At 39.7% G+C, this 16069-nt stretch overlaps 1 protein-coding gene across 5 annotated transcripts in view; it reads right to left on the bottom strand.

Annotated features, from left to right (window-relative positions):
- Positions 1-4220, bottom strand: part of TAB2 (TGF-beta activated kinase 1 (MAP3K7) binding protein 2) — a 90786-nt gene extending 86566 nt beyond the window's left edge. For 3 of the 5 annotated variants that reach the window (XM_038526307.1, XM_038526305.1, XM_038526309.1), the window contains exon 1: positions 4127-4220. The gene's annotated coding sequence lies outside the window, so the exon portion shown is untranslated. Of the gene's footprint in view, positions 1-3041; positions 3151-4126 lie in introns of those variants that run through there. The other 2 variants (XM_038526308.1, XM_038526306.1) reach the window with 2 other exon arrangements.
- Between the last annotated feature and the right edge of the window lie 11849 nt (positions 4221-16069).

The following is a 16069-nucleotide window of genomic DNA, read 5'->3' as shown; positions in this document are numbered from 1 at the left end:
AAAGTACAAACGTAATTGTGTTCACAAGTTATAAAGTATATTCAAGAAAAAATTTATGTATAATGTAACTTGTTTTTGAAATCAAGGATAATATTGATAATACAGTTCTGAAAACAGCAAGTAAACAATATCCATTCTCCAACCAACTTTCCTATTTTTCTCCACAGTACTTTTTCATCCCAGACATACATTTTACTCATTTGTCTTTCACTACTAAAATGTAAACTATATAAGGACAGAAATTTTGTCTGTCAGTCACTGCTGCCATCTCCAACACCTCAAAGGTCCCTGGCACATAGTAAGTGCTCAATAAATATTTGTGAGGTGAATGAAAGCTTGGCATCCAGTAGGCATTTAGTAAATATCAGGGTTTTTTTTTTTCCTTTACTATGAAAGAAACACTAAAAAGATATTGTTATTAAAAGTAAAAAAAAATTTCTTTGTTCCCTTGATAATCAAATTTTGAATTGGAACAGATGATAAGAAATGTAATAAATTTATTAAAGTTTTACCTAAAAATGTTAAGCAAATCAAAAAGACATTCAGCAATTTATCAAACATCAAGAGATAGGGGATATATATATAAATTATATTTTGAACAAATACACTTTTAAGTGCCTAAACTTTAATTGATTTTCATAGGTATGTTTTATTGATATTAGTATCGATGATTTTAGTTTGTGGCAATTCTGACTTGGATCTCCTGAAGTAACAACTTACCAGCTGACACTTTTTTACTGTGCTTTGAACAGTAGCTCATTCCTTTTCTGAGGATTAAGAAATTAGAAACTAAGCATATTTGGTAAAATGAGTCAATAAAAAATCAGAGTGAAAGTCTAAATGAAATGCTTCACTTTAATGCCAGAAGGCCAGTGGTATTACTTGGTACTAAACATTGTGTTTTGAGGGATGGAAATATTTAGAAAACAAAGAAAAAGAAAGCCATTCTTAACCTATGACTCTTATCAAGATCACAGGTTGGTGGAAGTACAATAGTAGCTACCTATCCCTTGAAGTACTTCCTTGGGTTTTTTAGCTTTCTGATTAAGCTAGTGTCCTTGATTTTATAGGACCAGAATCATAAGAAATGAAATGTTAAACTACTCTAAGTGTTTTCTCAATAGGAGCCAGGGGTAAATAATATGAACGTATATACATTTAAATTTCACTTAATTTCAATGTCTCCCAAATCCTTACCATTTTGATACAGAGGGTTTAAAATAAGATGACATACATATGGTCAGAGTCTATCAAAAAATTCAGAGCAAATCTCCTTGGTACAGTTCAACATGATCATTTTCCTAGCCACCACTATACACATCTACGTTATTTCCAGCTACTTAAAATTGTTCATCTAATAATCCCTTATCTTCTTCTCCTTATTACTATTTTGCCCCAATCTCCAATTTGCCTCTGTAATTACCTTGTAACTCTTCTATTACAGACAGTCCCAATCTCAGATGGATCAAATAAAGATGACATAAGTAAAACAAAGGAAAGTGCTACTACTATTCTCCTCTGGGTCATGGGAGCCTGGCCAGGTAGAGACATAATAGAATTGAAGCCTTTCTGAATTACAGTTTAACTTATGAATTTTACATATTGGAAAGATTATCAGACACTTTTTCCCAAAAGATCTATAAAAGACCAAAATTCTCTCAAAAGTATGTTGATGATTGTTAAAAATAAATAAACTTTTAGTCTTAATTGGTTTATGTATCTTAAAAAATGTTTAGAAAATTCAGACATCCCTCAAGGAATTTTTAGCATAAACTGTAGTTTCATGTGAATGGTCTGTATTACACCTATTTTTCAAAATGCAGTATGTTCAGAGACATAATGTGTACATTTCATCCTGAATGGTATTTTGAAAAAAGAATTTTCCTTACAGAGAAAATGACAGAATAAGTTTTTATTTGTCAAGAAACAGACTAATCATGTTAAGATAGTTATCCATGTTACTAATACTAATGAGGAAATACTCATTAACATAATTGGGGATCTGGGTGGTGTCTACTTAATCTGCAGAGTTTAAGAACCTCATCGATGTAATAATTGTATGCAAATCTTAAAACAATGCGTAGTTGAAGGCAAGTATTCCTTTCTACTAAAAAGAGGACCAAATATAGATGTTACTTCAATCAAACAGGATTGCTTTAGGTCAAAATATATTTTTCAGGAAACCAGTTATCAGATGAGACTCCTATCATTTACTCACTTCTTAATGAGTTACAAAAACACAGGCTCTACTATTGGACAGTTCATTAAAGAGGGGTGAATGGTGGCAGTTCACCAGTATCCTTTGAGAATACCTTCTAACTCAGAAAGTTATTCCATGCACCCAAGAGAAAAAAATGAAATAATGGAGTATATTCAGTGAGTGACTTACTCATTTAATTAACGCATTCAACTTTCAGTTGATCCTTTAAATATTTAAATCATAAGACCCTATATTAGAAACTGATTAGTTTAAAAGGAAAAAAAGAAAAAAAAAAAACCCAACAGAAGTTCTGAATCACTGGAATTTTTGCTCTATTTCCTGTTAACACACTGAGAGTACCATCATTCAATATATTTGTTCCATACACATTTTTAAATGTTTCAGGATCCCTTTTAAACCAACTTGGCCCTACTTTAATTTGTAGCTCATTTAACTGACAATTCCTTCCATTCTTTCTAATTTAAGTGCTCAGCCAAAACATACAATAAGATGAAAAGCATGTCTTCCTTTATTAGAAAATGCAATGGTTTCAAAACTAAAGTTTCAAACTGCAGGGTTTATTAAAACCAATCACAATTTCACTGTCACACACAGACACAAGGTGCCAGTACTCTGCTACTGTACGAAGAAAAGTGTGGCAACCAGTTAAGAGTGTAAAAACTGAAAGCAAAAATTCTGTTCCATGCCCACCAAAAACTCCCAGCCAAATCTGATATTGCATAATGAGCAACATTTTCTTGAGTGAGCTAAAGCACAGACCAGTTCCTTTTATAAAAAGTGAATCAACCTGCCCCTAAAATCTGACACTTTGCAAACTTACCTAAAACAGACAAAATGGATGCAAAATTATACCGCCTCACTGTTGCCTCCAAAACGACCTTAGCGTTCAAGAACTTTCCAGTGAATAAAAGGCCCTGGAAAACAGCCTCGCAGTGGGGACCTGAATTTCATGAACTACTGAGAACCCCCCCCCCCCCCCCCCATGAAGCTGCCGCTCTCCTGGAAACTCCTCTTATCAGAAGCATTTGAAGAATTTCTCCACAACAATTAAGCGGACTCGAAGAATGGAAACCTAACATCTCAAATATACTATATATGGAATGAAACGTGGCCAAACACATAAATACAAACTCGCACGGTCTCGGAAACTTTGGTATACAGCTCTGCCCCAGCAATCCGACAGCATCAGCAGCAGAAAGATACACCTGTCACCTGTTCGGCAACACCCGCACCCTTTCTCAGCCTCCCTGCTGCAACCACAATCTCGGGGCTGGAGGTCGAGCGGGCACAACACGGGGATGACCCAGTGAAACCACGGGGCCACACAGTCACAGCGGGGCTTGCTCCCCCAGTTCCCGAAGGCTGCAGAAAACCAGCGCTGCAAAGAGAACCGAGCTCAGCTCTCCCCGGATCCCCGCACAACTCGTTCAGTCTCTTCCCCAACACCCTCGCTAAGTCATCTTTATCCGAACCAAGGCTCCCCAAAAAGGAGTTTTGCTTCCCCCACCCCCATCTCACACACGCCGGAGGGGCGGGCCGGGGGCGCCGGTGCAGGCGGGGGCCCTCCCCACCCCCCGGCACCCTCCCCTACCCGGGGCTCTCCCCGGCTCCCGACTCCAATGAATGCCCCCTCCCCCTCCCCCTCCCCACTAACTCCCCGGAGCCCAGGCCCGGCCCGAGGCTCCCCACCCCCACCCGGTCGGGAGGACTTGGGGGGCCTCCCACTCCGCCTCGCCACTGGGGGAGGAAGGAGGCGGAGGGAGGAAGGCTGAGAGCAAGACGCGGGCGCCCCGCTAGGGCCCTGCGAGTCGGCAGAGCCCCTTCCAGACGAAGGGGGGTGCGGGGAGCTGGGGGGAGAGCCGGGACCGGGGACCCCGCCGAGGCCCGGCAGAGCTGTCCGTTTACCCTTCGCCGCCGCCGCCGCTTCCCCCTCCTCCTCCTCGGCCGCCGCCGCCGCCGCCTCTCCCACTAGGGCAGCCGTCTCCACCGTCGCCGCCGCCGCCGCCGCCTCCGCCACCACGGCCGCCGCCAGCGCCGCCGCCGCCGCCGATTCCACCCGGCAGGGGGGACACCTCAGCCCTCCCTCCCTCCCCGCTCAGCCCCTCCGATCGGCCGCCGCCGCCAACTCCCTCCGGCCGCCGCCGCCGCCGCCGCCGCCGCCGCTCGTGGCTGAGGGGGAGGGGAGGAGAGGGGGTCGGGCTGGGTCGCCCCGCCGGCGGCCGCTGCAGATCAAAACCGCGGGCTGGGTGGCGTCGCCGCTCCCCGCTCCCCGCTCCTCGACTCCGGCTCGCTCGGCCTCCCTACCTCCCTCTGCCCCCACCCCCCTCGCGCTCGCCTGCCCTCCCCCCACCCCCCCAGCTCTCGCTCGCTCTCGCCGCGGCTCCGCCAGCCCAGTGCAAATCAAAATACTGCCACACAATATGGCGGCGCGGCGCCGGCAAACACCGCGAGATCTGCGGCCGCTGCTGAGGCGGCGGCTGTGACGAGGCCTCCCCCAGCCGGCCGGCGGCGGCGGCGGCGGCGGCGGCGCGGGGATGCTCTTTCCCCGCCCTGCACCCCTCCCCCGACGCTCGCAGACTCCACGCCCGCCTCGCGAAGGCCGGAGCGGGAGGCTGCTCGGCGACGCGGCCGGGCGCGGGCCGCCGCCGCCGCCGCCGGGGCAGTGCGAGAGGGGCCGCGGTCGCAGGGAGGCGGGGAGAGCCCGCGAGCCTACATGTTTAAATGCCGACCTCCCGTACTTTGCAGAGCGGCGCGTGTGCGTGTGCGTGTGCGTGTGCGTGTTCGTGCGTCCGCGCGTGCGGAGAAAGTGCAAGTCCTCCGCCCCGCCGCGGCCGAGAGGCGAGAACTGCCGCTCCGCCTGCGCGGCCCGTCCGGAAGCGGGCAGCGGGACCGGCCCGGGGTCGGCGGCGCCCGCGCGGGGGCGGGGGGGGGGGGAAGCCGGGGGCAGCAGGTGGGCCCGCGGCGGAGGCGGCGGAGGCGGCGGAGGCGGCGGAGGGCCCGCGACACACCCCCTCGGAGGCCGCCGGCTGACGGCGTGACCCGGCCGCGGCCCGCAGCGCCCGCAGCGCGTGCGGCGGGAGCCCCGGCAGCCCCGGCAGCCCCGGCAGCCCCGGCAGCCCCGGCGCTCCCACCTTGCAGACCTGAGAAGCCTCGGACTCCTGAGGTTGGGGTTAGAACGCTCGGAAGAAAACTCTAGATGCTGCAAGGGTTTTGTCGTTTCGATTTTATTTTAATTGCACGTTCCTAGAAAGTCCTAGAAGCAGAGCCAAAGACACTTCAACTTGGGGGGAGAAGGGGAGACTTGTTTCTATCTTCTTAAAGAAATATTTGTTTAATTTTCCCTAGGAGAAAAAAAAAAAAAGACAACGTGTTTAACACTCAGACATTTCTCACAATGTAAAATATTTATTTAAAGATTCTAGTGCTTTCATGGTGTCCAAAACACTACGGCATTTTTCTGTCCCTGTCCAAGATGTCCATATCCCTGCCAGTTTCTTCCTTGAAACGATTCTTACTTATTCCCCAGAAAAATCCTGAAGGACCATTTTATTTTTGTTTCCAGAATGAGCGCTATAGCTTTAATGACTTTTTTTTTTTTAAATATCTTTTAAGAAGTACAGGTTTCTATACAGTTAAAGAGCTTTTCTCAGTTCCTTTTTCCTCATTCATCATTTAAAAATACCTGTAATCTTCGAATAAAGGACCATTTCAAAAAACCTTCATTGTAAGAGCCAAGAAAGTACTTGTTACAATATCAATTTAAATATTTTCTATCCCATTGATATCATTAAGAGATGTAGAAATAGGGTTAAAAAAAATGGATATGATATAGTTTTATTCTCTGGTGAGTAATAAGAAATCACCAAACCTTGATACTTTGAGTAGTCCTTGCCTGAAGAATTATTTCCATACCCAATGTTATAATAATTGAATCAATGCATTTGGAGAAATTGGATCTATTATTAAGTAAATTTCCCCCTCGTCTTTGAAATCAGTAAAAAAGCACAACCAACAATTGGTTTTGAAATGGTATAATTGTGAATTTTATACAAAGATATTTTAGAGACTTATTTAATGAGACAAATATTTTAATAGAAACAATGCTTTATAAACTTAGGAGTATGATAGGTGCAAACATACATTGAAGTGCTTTAACTTCGACCTACTTATGAGGGAGCATCAGACAAACCCATAAAGAAGAAATTCTTATAAAATAACTGGCCTGTTTTCTTAAAACACTGTCAATGTCATGAAAAAAAAAAAAAAAGCTGCAGAATAAATGAAACTAGAGAAGCACGACAATTAAATGCAAAATGTGACCCTGAACTGGATCCTTTCCCGGAGGAGAAAATTGCAATAAAGGACATTATTGGGAGGTGGCTGAGGGGTTGAGCGTCTGCCTTTAGCTCAGGGTGTGATCCGGGGTTCCGGGATTGGGTCCCTGCATCCCGCACCCTGTGAGGAGCCTGCTTCTCCCTCACCCTATGTCTCTGCCTTCTCTCTGTGTCTCTCATGAATAAATAAAATCTTTTTAAGAAAAGAAGAGGACATTATTGGGGATAATTGGTGCAGTTGGAATATGGACTGCAGAATAGATAAAACTACTGTATCAATGTTAAATTTCCTGAGTATATGTCGAAGAATATCCTTATTCATAAGAAAACACAGTGAAATATCAAAGGTAAATGGACATTATTATGGACTATTCTCCCAAATGGTTCAGAAAAAATAAATCACACATGCACAAACACACACATGCACACATACACATTTCTCATGTGTCCCATGCACCTATACATTGATAAAATTTAGAAATTATTGTATCTAGGTTATTTTTATTAAAGAGTTTTATTTCTACTGAGGTTGGAATATGATGAAAAAGGGGTTCCCTTGTAAAACAAGGGGTTCAAAATGAGCCATAGGGAAGGACTTTTAAAAAGTGAGGCTTTGAAAATACAAAAACAGTTTGACTTCTGGAAGAACAATTCAGAGGATAAGGGAAGTTTTATTTTTTGGAGTCTATACCAGAATTATAACTTATTTTTCAAAGATGGTTTAACTGTTCCTGTGCTTGAAAGTGGTGTGTATTTTGTGTGTGTGTGGTAAACAAATAAACCATGTAACGTAAAACTTAACCATCCGAACCATTTTTAAGTGTGTAGTTCAATAGTGTTAAGTATATTCACATTATTGTACAACAGAGCTATAAAACTTTTTCATCTTGCAACATTGAAACTCTATACCCAACTAAAAATTAATTCTCTCTCCCTTCCCCCAAATTTTGGCAACTACAGGATTATTTTTAAATTCTAAGAAATGTTTATAAATATTTTTAAAACCTGGTGAATATGGAAATTTCTGCGCTGTTCTTGCAGTTTCTCACTGAATTTGAAATATATTGCGAAATTAAAGGTTTTAAAAAACAAAGAGCTTTCAACTGCAGAATTCCTCTGCTTGATTAAGAGAGTAAAGTTGAAAGGTGAACAGGTCAATAGAAATAGGTCCTTTTACAATGGGCTAGCTAGCCATTGTTTCCCAGTAATAGGTGAGAGTTTTGTCCGTTCAGCTTACCCTTCTCCCCTATTTAATCTACTTGAATTTGGAATAAAAATAGTTAGGAACCCTTCTTATATACTACATTTGGTAAATGTGTTTTCCAAATGTAATGAGTCAGTAGATATTCAGTGTCTATTAGCCACAAGGCTCTGTGGAGAAAATAAGAGAGAATAAAACATACTGTGCCTTTCCGGTACTCTCTGTGGTTATTACAGAGATAAGATATAATCCGTGTGCTACATTCAAGAGCCTTTTAGTCTAAGATTATGCTGTCTAATACAGTGGCCACTACCTACCTATAGCTATTTACATTCAAATTAATTAATTGAAACAAAATGAAAAATCCAGGCCACCAGTTGCATTTTAAATGCTCATTAACCATCTTCACAGAAGATTCCATGGGACAGCACTGGTAGTAGAAGAGATTATGCTATATAAATAATGCCAATTCAAGGTAGACAGTAATAAAGACCGTAGTAGTTTAGGGGAAGGAGAGATTACTTTGCCGGAGATGGAAGTAGGGAAGGGAGAGTTTCAAGAAAAAAATTGCATATGGAAAGGAGTAGGTGGAACAAGAGTATTCCAGGGAAAGAAAACATGAAGAAAGCAGGAAGGGGAGAGGCATATTTGAAGAATAACGCTTAATTCTGTGTGTCTATAATATGATGTATGTAAAACATAAAACCACAAATGCTGAGCTGATGAGTCTGAACTATTCTCTAGGCAATAGGAAGTTACAAAAGGTCTTTGGACAAGACCAAAGACATGATGAAATATTTCAGTAGGAAGGATAATCTAGCAGTAGGTATATGAAATAGATTAGATTTGAATGTGTAAAGATCACATAGCATTGCAATAGCCCAAATGAGAGATAATGAAGAATTGATGTAAAGTGGTCTATCAGTAAGGATGTTCTCACTGGCATGTAACAAATCTCAGTTTAAAATGGATCACACAATAAGGAAATTTGGATCTCATAAATTTGGATATTATAAACTAGAGTAGACTTCAGGTTTAAAAGATCCAGAAGTTTGATAATATCATCAAAGACCAAGTTCTTTCCATCTCTGCTCTGATGTGTTGGGTGTTGACATCATTATCTGGCTAATGGCAAGATGATAACGGCAGTTCAAATGATCATATCTCAAAGTCATAATGTCCAGAGGAATAAGAGAGATCTTCTTAAGAGGGAAAATATTTTTCAGAGCCACTTCCTCACCCCATCTCCTAGGCCAAAATTAAATCACATGCCCATTCATGAAACAGTTCCTGGTTTATATGATGAAACAAATATTGAGGAGTCAAAGACAAAGAGATGAGAGTCAAAGATAACTCAGGGTTTAAGCCTAAATGACTGTAGTATGTAGGAAGAGAAGTTGTAGAAGGAAAGATGATGATCTTTGTGATAGTTCTTCTAATTTGAGATGCCAAAGATCTATCTAGATGGAGATGATCAGCATCTAAAAACATGGGACTGGAGCTCAGAAAGAAGATCAAACTTGGGGATGTCATCAACAAAGAGAAAATAAATGAAGCTATGAGATTGCCAAAGGAGAGGAGGAGGGGAGAGGGTCTACAACACACCCCTGGAGGATGAAGTAGAAGCAGAGAAAGCAAGAGAAGTAGGCAAAATTGGGCTATATATAGTACAGAAATGAAGGAGAATGGATGGAGTTTCAAAAAGATCACAGTGTTGTTTAGTGCTATGAAGAGATTCAGGATGATGTAGACTTAGAAGCATTGGGTTGCCGACTAGAGAAGATCATTGTGACCTTTAAGAGAGGTTTTTTTTTTTTTTTTTTTTTTTTTTTATAGTAGTGTAGGAGCAGGTGGATTTCAGGAGTTAAAGAATGAGCAGATAGGTAGGTAGAAGTATGAAGTACAGATTATTCTTTCAAAAGGTTTGTAGTCATGAAAGGGAGAGCTACATGAATGAGCATGTTTATAGGAATATTTACTTACACGACTAAAAATTGGAAGAAACAAAAATTTATGAATATACTATTGTGTAATTAATTGTGTCATTTAAAGTAATTATTAAGATTATGGAGCAGTATGGAAAAATTTTTACAATATTAAGTGAAAGAAGAAGATAGGAAACTTCTCAAAAACACACATAGATTACAACACCAAAGAGTATACATGCATGTGTGTACAAAGATACTATGAAATAATCACAACTGTCTTGGAGCGGTTGAGCAATGAGTGTTTCACATTTTGTGTAATGTTACAGCAATTTTTAAATTAAAATGCATATGCATATATTTAAAAATATTAGATGACAAAGACAGAGCATAGAAACTGGGGGAAATGTAAGGTTGAAAAACATTTGTCAGGCGCCTGTGTGGCTCAGTGGTTGAACATCTGCCTTTGGCTCTGGTCATGATCCCAGGCTCCTGGGATTGAGTCCTGCATCAGGCTCCCCACAGGGAGCCTGCTTCTCCCTCTGCCTATGTCTCTGCCTCTCTCTCTCTGTGTCTCTTGTGAATAAATAAATAAAATCTTAAAAAAGAGAAAGAGAAACATTTGTTCTTGCTTGTTTGTTTTGCTTTGGCAGGAAATAAGAGACATTTAGCAGCTTTTATCTGCTGAGGGGAACAATTCAAAGGACAGTGAAAGATTGAAGGTGCAGGAATGAGGTGATGATGCTTGACTGTGCAAGAGAAACCTAGACAATTAAGAGGCACAAAAGGAGAATCTGAACTTTTTAGGGGAAGGGATATTTTCTGAGACAAAAATAAGTAAGAAAGGAAGACAATGTCCCCAAATGTGTGTGTGTGTGTGTGAGCACACACGTGCATGTGCATGCAAACTGCAAGTTGATTCTAATATTTATGTGAAAATGTAAGGGCCTAGAATATCCAAGATAAATTTAAAAGAAGAACAAAGTTAAAAGACTTATACTACCAAATTTAAATTCTTATTATAAGACTCCGTAATTAAGACAGTGTGGTATTGGCACAAGGATACATGAATATACCAAAGGAACATAATAGAGAATCCAGAAATAGAACGTGATTTATGACAAAGGCACTGCAGCAATTCAGTGAGGAAAGGATAATATTTTCAACAAATGGAGCTGGAGCAATTGGCTACTCATACGGAAAAAGAAGATACTTCATTCCTACCTCACACCATATATAAAAATTAATTCAAGATGAATCATAGACCTAAATGGGAAATTAAAAACAAAAAAAGCTTCTATTAATCAAAGGACACTATCAAGAGAGTGGTAAGGAAGAGAGAATGTATTTCAGTACATACATTGACAATGGACTCATATTCAGAATACATTTAAAAAAACCTTTAAAAAAAAAAACCTTTCTATAAATCAGTAAGTAAAACCAAAGAATGCAATTTTTAAATGAGGAAAAACTCTTGAAGAAGTATTCTACAAAGATGACTTCCAAATGGCCAGTAGGTTCCTAGGAAAGTGTTTAACATATTTTCTTATTGGGGAAATGCTTTCTTATTGGGGAAATGCAAATTACAAACACAATGACATATCACTCACTACTTACCTACGAGAATGGCTTAAATTTAAAAGACCAACAGTGCCAAGCGTTGACAGAGAAAGACAGAGAGCAACCTGAACTTTCATGCACTACAGATGGGAGTATAAATTGGTTCATCCACGTTGGAAAACTCTTTGGCAGTATCTACTAAAGCTAAACATATGCCCACTCTATGACCCAACTGTGTTGGTTTATTTTATGTGTCAACTTGGCTGGGCCAAACATTATTCTGAGTGTTTCTGTGAGGGTGTTTTTCTATGAGATTATCATTTAAATTGGTAGACTCTAAGTGAAGCAGATTGCCTCTATAATGTGGATGGGCCTCTTCCAATCATTATAAACACTTGATAGAATAAATGACCAATCTTCCCCCACCTAGGGGAAATTCTCCAGCAGATGGCTTTCTGACTTGAACTAGAATATCAGTTCTTTCAGGTTCTCCACCCTACTGGCTTTTGAACTGAAACTGTGGCATTGGCTCTTCCTAGGCCTTCAACCTACCAGCTCATCCGCTAGATTTTGAACTTGACAGCCTCCATTCACTATTATTTCTTTTGTCACTTCTAAAAAATAGGTAAACTGGGCTTCATCAAAATTGGAAACTAAAATATATATTCGAGAGAAATGAGAACATGTGTCCACACAAAAATGTGTACATAAATATTTATAGCAGCATTTTTCATGAGAATCAAAAAGTAGAAACAACTCCAAAGCCCTTAAATGAACAAACAAAATGTGGTATTTCTATCAGTGGAATAGTATTTGGCAATAAAAAGGAATGAGGCACTGATACATGCTACTACATGGATTAACTTTAAATATGTTAATTGACAAAAACCACACTCAAAACACTGCATACTCTTTGTTCCCATTTATACAAATGGTCCACAATAGGCAAATCCATAGACAGAAAGTAGATTAGTGGTTGCCAGGTGGTGGAGAAATGGGAGGAATTTGGAGTAGCTTAATAGGTATAAGGTTTCTTTTGGGGATGATAAAAATGTCCTAAAATTTTGTATTGTGATGGTTTCATAACTGAATATACCAAAACCCACAAAATTTTGTAATTTGAAAGGGTGAATGTAATGGCATATGAATTATATTTAATACAGCTGTTACATATGTAAAAAGAATGAATTACTGATGAACAAAATAGATGAATATCATAGATATTCTGGGAAGAGAAAGCAGCTAGACACAAAAGAATACACACTGTATGATTCCGTACATGTGAAGAACAGGCAAAACTAATTGATAGTGATTTAAGTCAGAATAGTGGTTACCTCTAGAGGGTACTGGGTAAGGAGTTTGATTATGGGGAGTTATGAAGAAGTCTACTGGGGTACAAGAAATGTTTCACAACTTGATCTGAGTGGTGGTTGTTTGGATTCAAACATCTGCAAAAACCTATTGAGCTATACATTAAGATTAAGCGTGAGTTCGGCACTTTACTAAATATTTTTTTTACTTCAATAAAAATTTTATAAAAATGAAGAAATATGAATGACAATGTAGAAAATTTAAGGTTAGAAAGAGAGGGATAGGGGCTACCTAGGTGGCGCAACCAGTTAAATGTCCAACCCTTGGTTTCTGCTCAGGTTGTGCTCTCAGGGTTGTGAGATGGGGCTCTGCACTGGGCTGTGTGCTCAATGTGAAGTTGGCTTCAGATTCTCTCTCCTTCTCCCTCTATTATTGCTTGTGCACTCTATCTCTCTCAAATAAATAAATAAATCTTTTAAAAAAAGAAAAGAAAAGAAAGAGAAGGATGGTAGACATGTTATGGGCCCTCTAAACTTTCAGATATCAGAAAGCAAGGTCTATTGCTCAGAGTAAGAGTGTTGGATGAGAGATTGCAAATTCATGGAAAGAAGACAGTGATATGAAGAAAGAGTCACTCATCCATTTTTGTCTTATCTCTTTTAGGATAGATAAGGTGGTATATGTACATATACTCTTATGTGTACGAAATATGGTGTGTATGTGTTGTGTGATGCCACTGTGGGGAGAAGCACCAGACATTGTTACTATGAATAATTTAAAAACTTATTTTAGGAGAACGATAACAATGAAGTTCACGGGAAATCAACAGTCTTCTTTGTTTACTCAGCTACCCTTTGCCTCAGGACTAGACCTGAAAACAGGAGTTAGAATGGCTAATCTCATTTTTATCTCCCTCTGTCACCATGTATCATAGATTCTTTTTTTGTGTGTGTATCATAGATTCTTTAATAAAAATATGTTTCATTCAGAAAAATTTCTGTCAGCATGATTAGCAATTGTTTACAATCTGTAACAATGTCACATTTTTAACATGGGCATAGGTGTCCAGTATTTTTAAGGCTTTTTTTTTTACCTTTAATAAAACCAGTGTTTAAAAAGTCTGTTCTTTCTCAACCAACTAATAATAACACTTTCCATTTTTGAGGTTAGACTGTGATGCAAAATCTTATTAAAAATTATTGCTACTGTCTTATGTGGAATATGGCACCTTGATACATTGGCATGATATGCAAATAGGCACTCAAGGCACACTAAAAGTGTCAATTCTAAGCCATTATTTATTTTACAGTGTTTTACAATTTACAGGTTTTTTTCTTCACATCATTATATTCTTTGTTCTTTACAACTTCTTTTGTTACAGACATGATTACTACCACCACCAATTCACAACTAAAGATCTTAAGGTAAGAGGCTAAATGACGTACCCAATCTAAAGCAATTAGTAAGTGAACAGTGGGGATTTCAACAGATCCTCTGACCACATATGCCAGGATTTTTCATCATACCATCATATAGGTCATACTCTCTTTGCTTAAACAATTTATAGTGGTGATAATAATAGGGTAAGTAGTTTAAGAGAAACATAGTTACTCTGGGAGTTCAGAAGAGTTGGAGATCACAGGAAAGGTTTCTTGGAGATGATGTTTCAGATGAGCCTTGAGGAAATGATGGATTTGCAAAAGAAAAAAAAAAAAAGAACATTCCAGGTGCATGTGATGGCAGAAGAAAAGGTATAGTCAGAAAATCATAGAGAATATTTTGGGAATATTAGGTAGTTTGGTTTTGCTGAACGGCAGAAAAAAAGTAGAATAGTGGTGGGAGACAAATTTAGGAGGCACTGGTATACCATTCAAGTTTGATTAACAATGGAATATAATTGGGTCTGGACTTCATCTCTTCTTTCTCAGGTGCAGAAGGAAGAGAAGGGAGGGGAGGAGACCAGAAAGCCACTATTTCTGGGCAAAGAGTTAGAGAACCTGAACAAACCTGTGGCAATGAAAGGGAAGAGACAGAAGCAAGGGAAATTGCAATAGTAGATTTTAAAAAATTACTTTAGGCCAATGAGATAAAATAAGGGGTGAAGGGGAACAAAGTTATCAAAGAAGATTATATGATTCTGAGCCTGAATAACAGGGAATTGTGATCCTATTAACAGAAACAGAGAAGTAAGGTGGACAAATTGCTTTTGTGGGAATGATGAATTAAATTTTTCATGTGTGGAACAATGATTTTAGTTGTCTTGGGGACCCTCTCAAGCCTTCTCTACCTTTTAAGTGTATAAGGATGAGAAGTTCAACTTACAAAGACTATAATGACCAAAAAATGTATGAAAATGTATTACCTCATTGGTAATAAGGTAAATGCAAGTTAAAAAAAAAAAAGGGAGATATTTTCTTCCAGCCTATCAGATAGAGAAAGATTAAAAAGACCAACCATTCAGAAATAAAGTTAAGAAATATACAGGATTTATAAGGAGAAAACTAAAAACTACAGAAGGACACAAAAGAAAGTCAGAAAAACACAGAAATAACATATTCTTGAATGGGGCTTGAACTCACGACACCGAAATCAAGAGTTGCATGTTCTTCCAACTTAGCCAATAAGGCACCCTAATAAAGTGATTTTAAAGAGCATTTGGATATTTTATTAAGCGAATCAAATAACCAGGATGCAGAATAGTGTGTATATCATTCTATAATTTGTGTAAAGGGAAAATTGCACACATGCATTGGGGAGGGCAGTGAGGGCAACCGAGGTAAAGGGGAGAGAGTAAGAAATCTCCTTTTATCCCTCCTCCTCCTTCTGATTTAGAAAATATGAAATCATTGCTTATTAAAATTAAGGAGATTGAGAAGAATAGCTACAAAATGTTTTAAAAAGACAAGTAATTAGGCAGGGGCAGATTGGGACATACTCTACTAGACAAAAGACTTGTTCCAAGGATTAAATGAATGAGCATATGTAAAGTGTTTGCAGCAGTTCTTGGCACTTGCAGTGTGTATATAAATGTTTGTTGTTATTTTTATAATTGTCATATGGGAACTATATGACTCAAATATTCATCTACCATAAGGGAATATATCAATAGATTTTTACTATTGGAAGCTTAAAGACTTTGGATAGAAAAAAATTTTTAAGAGAGTATGAAAAGAAACATAAACTGGGAGAATTTACTTTCAATGTATATGATGGGCAGTGTCTGCTCTGTGTCAGGCATCACACTAAAGGCTGGCTGTATGGTACTGAAGAAGATAGTCTTGACCCTCACAGAGTTTACAGTCTCTATAGGGTAATGTTACTATCTCTAATACACAAAGTTATTAAAAATCATAAGGTTTCCCATCCAAGTACTAACAAGATCCATCATTGCTTAACTTCAGAGACTAGATAAGATTGAGTGCATTCAGGGTGGTGTGGCCCTAGACCGTAGAATATAATGCAGTGATTGAAAAGGATAATGTAGGGCAGCCCGGGTGGCTCAGCGGTTTAGGGCCAC

The sequence above is a fragment of the Canis lupus genome, chromosome 1 (assembly GCF_011100685.1).
Source record: "Canis lupus familiaris isolate Mischka breed German Shepherd chromosome 1, alternate assembly UU_Cfam_GSD_1.0, whole genome shotgun sequence".
Classification (NCBI taxonomy): Eukaryota; Metazoa; Chordata; class Mammalia; order Carnivora; family Canidae; genus Canis; species Canis lupus.
This window is presented reverse-complemented; position numbering and strand designations above follow the sequence as displayed.